Raw genomic sequence first — 8,811 nt, 5'->3', positions numbered from 1 at the left:
GCCGGATCATATCCTGATTGCTTTATGTCTGAGCATCAAAGGAGCCGCAAAAAGTGAATGCGGGACTTTTTCGCTAACTCATCTATGAAAGACGGCCGTGTAATTGGCTCCTGGCGTCTTTGTTGTGACAGCGCAGGACAAACAACGCCAGCGTGAGTTTCACAGGCCGTCATTAATGCACAGAGCCATATCGCTGGTTCATTCAGAATAACAAAACAGAATCTCAAAACAAAGCTTCATTAAATTCTTAATTAACACAACTGAGGAAATCTGTATTTACAGGAAAAATGTGGACAACTTTGTTCCAAAACACAGTGAACGGCCTATCGTTTTTATATACTGTAGTTTATAAATTGTATAAATTCATTTTTATTTTTGTATTTTCCATCATTACATTCACATTTAGTGATTTTGTAGCCTTTTTTGTATTTTTTGGCTTTATATATATATATATATATATATATATATATATATATATATATATATATATATATATATATATATTTTTTTTTTTTCTAAAATTAATTTTTTTTTTTTTTATTTGATTTGTTTTTTTTTAGTTATCAAGCTAAACTAAATGAAAAATCTAAATAAAATTAAATAAAATCCTGCTGCCTATACTAAGACATAAATTTTACAATTTGCATCCTTTATAGAAAATACAAACCCAGAATGCATTGCAACAACCTTAGTGAAAACATCCAAGTTGGCAAGGAAAATGTTAGCTATAAATATACTTATGTCATACAGTACTGAAAAGTACTGAATATGGATGTATTAAAGTATTAAATATGGACTATTTTATGTAATGTGAGCTTGCTTCTACAAAGTACACTGCAAAAATAATTTTATTACACAGTATTTATTTGTTTTGTGTTCTAGTACAAATATCCAAAAATTCATAAATCATGAAGTAAAAAAGTGAGTTTTTGCAGATTAAAAATATATATATTTAAACAAATTTAGTTTTTCTTAACTCACTGACAGTTTTTTTCTTGTTTTAAGCTTAAATGTACTTATTTTAGTGCTGTCAAATGATTAATTGCATCCAAAATAAAAAAAAAGTGTTTTACATATTATATCTGTGTGCTGTGTATATTTTTAACATCTATATAAATATGCACACATGCATGTATATATTTAAGAAAAATGTGTTATGTTTATATTTAAAAATATTTACAAATAATAAAAATGGTTAGATATAATATCAGTTATATTAATATAAATATATACATGAAAATACATGTAAATATTTTCAAAATATATACTGTATGTGTATTTATACAACCATGTTACCAAAATCTTTAGTTATGTTTGTTTAAAAATATTTAAAATGTTTATATATAATATCAATGATATTAATATAAATATATACATGTAAATATTTTTAAAATATATACTGAATATGTGTATATTTATACAGGATATACATAATAAATATATACATATACACACATAAATTATGTAAACAAAAATGTTTATTCTGAATGTGATTAATCACGATTAATTGTTTGACGGCACTTATTTATGCATTTTGCCTTTTTTTTTTTTTTTTTTGAGAAAACAAGACTTTCTCTCTTAAGTAACTTTGCTTCTCAATTAAATGAACCCTAGTTTAAGAAAGTTCAGATACTTGTACAGGAAAACAAGAAAAATATTAATCAAGGAACAAGGAGCTTTTAGAAAAATTGCATCATTAGCTTAGCAATAAAACCCAGATCAGTCGCTTATGCGGTTCATTTTATTTCAGGACGCTCCCTACCTATGTAGACAATATAGACAGCAAGGCACCTCACTATGTTTTGGAACAGAGACTACATGTATATCAGCACACATTCATTATTCAGCAACTTGGCCTGGCCATTATGAATGAGAGATTGGCCACTCATAACAAACATCATTTATATAGAGAAGTCTTAAAGGTACAGTAGCAAAAACAGCCTATCAAGAGTTCCAGTATTCAAGTATTCAAAAACATTCTATTAATATTCCATCAGATTGCAGGAGAAAAATTTAAAATCTAAACATCTAAAATTATAGGCCTATATAAATGGGTCACTCTATAATTAGGGGTACATTTGGAATTTGACAATGTGAAGAAAAACATTTTCCTGTTTCCCAAAAACCAGTGGTGGGCAGTAACGAAGTAGCTGTACTTCGTTACTGTACTTAAGTACATTTTTCAAGTATCTGTACTTTACTGGAGTACTTTTATTTTGAGCAACTTTCACTTTTACTTCACTACATTCCAAAGCGTAAGATCGTACTTTTTACTTCACTACGTTTCATAAAACATATCGTTACTCCTTATAATATATCACATGCTCTGAGACACACAAGCGGTGTCTGATTCATGAACAAACTGATTCTTTTCAATGAACCTGTTAAACTGATTTGCCAATCGCACCAAACGATTCATTCATGAATTGGAATGATCCGACTGCAGCTGTTCTTGAGTAGACAACTCATTGATTCAAATGATCCGTTTAGAGCGAGTCTCCAGTCAACTGAATTCACAAGTAAGAATCGGGAGATCTTGTGCGCGCGCGACTGATGCTGCGAAAAGTGAGTTACTAATGTCGAATTTTAGGATTAATTATTATAACTGAAAATCATATTAGGTCAAAGCTGTCCGTTGTTTGTGAATTACATCTGCTGTAAAAGGTGATCTGTTTAACCTCACTGAAATGCTTGAATTCAGACACATCAAAAACGAAAAACTTAAATAACAGCTTAAATAAAATAACTCATGCATAGGATGTCATGCTCAGAACATGGTAACTACAGTAATTATCAAAGTGGAAAGTGATGCCCTCTGGGGGCATTTGGCCAGGGGTGTTTTTACACAGACAATATTTGAAAGGAAAAAATTAATTATGTAAATATAATTATATTTTCCTTAAAATGTTCTTGCTAACTTCAGGCCTTATTCTCATGTCATATATAACTGTGACATTATGCAAAACAAGCTTTAAAACACTTTTTTCTTACTGGTGAAAATATGATGGTCAAATCTGTTTTCTCTCAGGTACATTGCAGTGTAAGCTTCACATTGAATATTACTATATCACTCTCATCCACATAGTCCATATCAACAATAAAAATGTATTTTTTGGGAAAATCCCAGGTATTTTGAGCAGTAGGATTATAAAAAAATATGTGTTAATATAAAATTCAATTAAGTAGCCTATATAAAATTGTGAAATAAATCTATCAGTACTTTTTTACTTAAGTACATAAAAAATCGGGTACCTCTGTACTTTCACTCGAGTAAAATTGAAAGAGGAGCACTTTTACTTTTACTGGAGTAATATTTTATTATACGTATCTGTACTTTTACTCAAGTACTCAACTTGTGTACTTCGTCCACCACTGCCAAAAACCCAAACATGACATTACATAGCTGCTTTGAAACAATCTATATTGTATAAAGTGCTGTATAAATAAAGGTGATCTGTAGGAATATGTGCATAAAATACCATCTATGTTTGCTACTGTCTACAATGTTACCTTTACTGGGTAACACAGTTGACGGGTAACTTAGTCGACATTTTTAGTGTTCTGGGCCTGTACTCAACATGGAAGCCTAGAACGACTGAGTATATGGTATGTTTAGAAATAGATTTTCATAAACAAAACATACGTTTTAGTTAAATTGTCTTGTTAGAATTTGCAGCAATAATACTTGTTGACAGTCAATTAAAGGAGAAGTCCACTTCCAGAACAACAATTCACAAATAATTTACTCACCCCCTTGTCATCCAAGATGTTCATGTCTTTCTGTCTTCAGTCATAAAGAAATTATGGTTTTTGAGGAAAACATTTCATGATTTTTCTTCATATAATGGACTTCAATTGTGCCCCCGATTTTGAACTTCCAAAATGTAGTTTAAATGCAGCTTCAAAGGCTCTAAACGATCCCAGCCGAGGAAGAAGGGTCTTATCTAGCAAAACGATCAGTCATTTTTTTTGAAAAATTAAAAATTTGTATACTTTTTAAGCACAAAATCTTGTGTAGCACAAGCTCTGGGATGCGCATTCACGATGCAATGAATTAGTGATGGGTCGTTCTTGAACGATTCGTTCATTTTGAAAGAATCTTTAATGTGACTTGGGAAGAACGAGTCGTCTCGGGGAGTGATTCGTTCAGTTGCCCATGCGCAACATCCTATTAGGTTCTGTACTGGAATTAGTTCACCTGTTTCGAGTCTTCGGGTTTTTCGAGTCGTTCGTTCATCTTATGGGTCTGTCACGTGATGAACGAACGACTCAAACCCAAAACTTGTCGGATAAGAGGTGAGGTGAGTTAATCATAGACTAAAGACCCAGGTAAACAATGAATTAATCTTTTCTGTTTCTTTTAGCATTACAGTTTTGTCTTGTTTGTAGTGTGATCAATGTTTGTGTAACCAGTAGATGTGTTAGAGAAGTAACACGTAACACTTTAATCATATTTTGCTAAAATGGACGAAATGACTCAAAAAAAGATTCGTTCATTTTGCTGAACGAGACTCAAAGGTCCGAGTTGGTAAAATGATCCGAACTTCCCATCGCTACTACGAATCACGTGTAAGTTCATCGTCTGTGTACTGAGTATGGCGAAAAACTCCATCTTATTTTCTCCTACAACTTCAAAATCGTCCGACATCGTTGTACCTTTTTGTTTGTAAACAGCATTTGACTTACTTGCACTTTCTTAGTCTTTGCGCGTTCGCTTTGTAAACACTGGGTCTGTGGTTCTGCCTATGTTCTGCGTGACCTTTCGACATGATTCAGTAGTATGTGAACGGGCATACCAGAACCTGTGCTACACAAGCTTTTGTTTAAAAAAGTATACAAATTTTTATTTTCCGAAAAAAATGGCCAATCGTTCCGCTAGATAAGACCCTTCTTCCTCAGCTGGGATCATTTAGAGCCATTTAAAGCTGCATTTAAATTACATTTTGGAAGTTCAAAATCGGGGCACCAATGAAGTCCATTATACGGAGAAAAATCCTGAAATGCTTTCCTCTTTTCTTGTGGGCAACTTAGTTGACAATGGCTTTTCGGACACAAATAAAACAAGTTATATCACAATAAACACATATTATTTTTGAAGCGCACACCCAAATGTCTTGATAACCTTATCTAACTGAAGGCAAAACTATGAAATTAATTTATATTTGAGGTAATGTTTCATGCTTAAATGCAGAGTAGAATGAGCAACTTTACAAAATTGGACAGCTGAATACCAGGGTTGTATGTGATATGAACATAATTTTTAAACAAAAGATATGGCTTTTTCAACATATAGCAGTGTGATTGGGAAAAATATAATTTTTTAATATTGATGAAAATATATTAAAAGTATACTTCACAGACATGAGATGTACCCACAATTATAGAATGACCCAAATATATTTTACATATATAATGCACATCAACTGCATGAATAATGGATCTGGTTTTGTCCTGCATGTGGCCACTTCACATCAACTATATTTTGTTATATTTTGTAAAAAAAAATGCAGAAAAAAGGTGGATTTTTCCTTCTAGTACAGTATAACTGCATAAAGTAAATCCAGAGCTTAACATAAGGTTTGCAAATACAAAATCCTTGAGTCCTGTCTTTCAGTCATAGCCAGATACTGTGTGTTTTGGGGGGGAAAATGCTCTTAAAAGCAGTCTTAAGGTTTACATATTGACTTCTCCTTTCTGCTCACTGATAGCTGATTCAGAAACATATGAGAGATGTCAAGCTCTGTGAGTCAAAATATTGAGAATTTAACAATATTCAACCCCCTAAAATCACACATTTTAAAAAGATGGAGCAGCCGATCAAACAGCTCTTCCATCACGCCCTGTGATTGAAGGAAAAATCCACCTGAAATGTACAACTGTTCTTGCATGTTTTAACAACTAATCAAAAGTTCTATTTATGTATGTTTAATTGGATTTTTAAAAACTATTTTGAAAAAAACCCCACTGCATATTAAAGTACTGTAATATAATCCCATACATCACTGAATCAAATCACAGTACTGCCAGTATAACTGTCTGGAGGTTACAGTATCAGGGTTTACTCACAGACGGAGGGTAATTAGTCAGATGATTAGTGGTCGATACTGGGATGGGCTGTCCGTCAGACCAGAGCTGATTTACGGGATCAGTTCAACTCTCCCTCCATCTCTCTGATCACTACAGACCACGAGCAGAAATTAACTTCCATTAAGGGGCATTTCTATAATTACCCTATTAAATGTATGAGATGTTTAAATTCAGTCAATTTATTCAGAACACTTTAGGCTGTTACCAGTAAAATTGATCAGCATTAGCAAAAGTCATCTTTACATTGCAAAGGTGGAACAGAGGCTGCATCTGATATGGCATTCATGTTTATTTACAGAGACTGTTTAATGCTGCTTATAAAGTAGTATAAATGTATCTACACAACGTAAAGATATGAGATTATTAAATAGCCTAATTATTAAATAAAAACAGGGTAGGGCCACAATATTATGACAAAAGTCATTTTTGCACTTGGTTATAATGCTCAACACAAAATATGAAGTGTAAAAAGAAAACTTTGATGTAACCAATGTTATTTTAGTATCACTGAGACGCTACTACACTTTCTATGAATATTTGATTGATTATTTTATATTTTTAGTATTCATTTTGTAATTTTGTTGTGTTTTTGTCATTGTAATGATTTTGATTTATTTTATATACGTCCGTATAGTCTTCATTAATTTGTTTAGTTTTAGTTTTTAATTAATAAATTAATAATAATTAATGATAATAATTAAATAATTATTACTTATAATAATTAATAATAAATTCATCATATTTCTTCAATAAATTCTTCAGTCATATTTATTCATTTAAGTTTTAGTTTATAATGAATAATAACTTAATTCATATTTATTCAATAACTTCTTCATTCATATTTATTTGTTTAAGCTTTATTTTAAAATTAATAGTAAATTATTCATTCATATTTATTCAGTAACTTCTTAATTTAAGTCTTATTTTATAATTAATACTACATTATTTATTCATATTTATTCAAGTTTTATTTTATAATTAATAATAAATTCTTCATATTTATTCAAGTTTTACTTTATAATTAATAAATTATTTATTCATATGTAATCAAGTTTTATTTTACAATTAATAATACATTCTTCATTCATATTTATTTAAGTTTTATTTTATAATTAATAATAAATTCTTCATTCATACTTATTTAAGTTTTATTTATAATTAATAATAAATTCTTAATTAATATTTATTCAATAAATTCTTCATTCATATTTATTCATTTAAGTTTTATTTTATAATTAATAATTAATTCTTCATATTTATTCATTACTAATTCCTTAATAAATAATTACTAAATAAAAATAAAAATAAATAAAAATAGTGTTAAAAATAAAAATGCTGTCTTTACAACTAGCATAAATAAACAAGTGTCACATATATATATTGCAAGTAACAGCAGTTTAATTTTTTTTTTTTTCATTTCAGGTTTTCAGTTTTAGCTTTTAGTTGACTATAATAACCATGGATGCAAAATGAGCAGATCACTTTTTATTCATTTTCACATATTGTTTAACTGCAACAATTGTAATCGACTTTAATAATGCAGGAGGAAATTTTGCTCAAGAATCTGAAATTTGAAGGGCATTTTTGCTCTAAGTCTCTGTTAATCTCCAACCCTGCAACTGACCACATACAGTATAAAGAAGCAGTGACAGCTCTCTCATAGAAGAATGAACGGTAAAAAAACTCAACGCTCAATATAGCATCTAGATGAAGATGTAAAGGTGCTTTAGTATAGCGAGACTCCCGTGTGGAGCGTGTGTACTAGAGCTGTAATTGAGCGGGGGAAACTTTCGTTCTATTTTAAGAGCAAATGCTGCAATGTCTGGGTGTTCCCGAAACTGCAGTCAGTGCCAGACAGAAAGAAACGGGAGTCTATTCAAATCCATGATGTTTCTGAGCCGCCCGGGACATAAATATACCAGTGTCACTGTCTAGATCAGCTGTTTTAAAATTAAAATTTCAAGAGAAGCAGATATATGAGTTAAAACATCCAGTGGTTCTGAAGGAAGGTACAGCATACGGTAAATCACAGAGAATCCTTCAGTGCTGGTGAACTAGGTTAGCAGATCTAGGTCAAAACATGAGGGAGAGACACTAAAACTTCTGCTCATGTTTGTTTCATGGGCTACACACAAAAAACAAGACTAAAAACTCATTTTTTGTTTCTCCAAAGTAATTTAAAGAACCTTAAAGGAGTAGTTCAAACAAAAAATGAGAATGTCCTGAAAATGTACTCCCCCTCAGGCAATTCAAGATGTAGATGAGTTTGTTTCTTCATCAGTTTTGGAGAAATGTAGCATTGTATCACTTGCTCACCAATGGATCTTCTGCAGTAAATGGGTGCCGTCAATATGAGAGTCCAAACAGCTGATAAAAGCATCACAATAATCCACAAGTAATTCACACTACTCCCGTCCATCAGATAACATCTTCAGAAGCCAAAAGATGCATGTTTGTAGAAACAAATCCATCATGAAGACGTTTTTAATGTTAAACCATTGCTTCTTGCTAAAATAACGCTTCCTCCACACTGTAAAAAACAATTTGTTGAGTCAACCTAAAATAATTATTAACCTGGCTGCTTTAAAATGTTAAGTTCAGTCAACTCAAAAACAGTTTGTTCAACTTGAAATGTTAAATTATAGGTGACAACTTAGATATTTGAGTTGAATCAACTTAAAATTTTATGGCAGCTGGGTTACTTACCCATCTGTTAAGTTTAGC

The 8,811-nt window shown here is 31.1% G+C and overlaps 1 protein-coding gene across 3 annotated transcripts in view; it reads left to right on the top strand.

The window, feature by feature from the left end:
* The window catches only part of bicdl1 (BICD family like cargo adaptor 1), a 60,416-nt gene that overhangs the window by 26,583 nt on the left and 25,022 nt on the right, over positions 1 to 8,811 (top strand). The window lies entirely within an intron of this gene.

The sequence above is a fragment of the Labeo rohita genome, chromosome 8 (assembly GCF_022985175.1).
Source record: "Labeo rohita strain BAU-BD-2019 chromosome 8, IGBB_LRoh.1.0, whole genome shotgun sequence".
Classification (NCBI taxonomy): Eukaryota; Metazoa; Chordata; class Actinopteri; order Cypriniformes; family Cyprinidae; genus Labeo; species Labeo rohita.
This window is presented reverse-complemented; position numbering and strand designations above follow the sequence as displayed.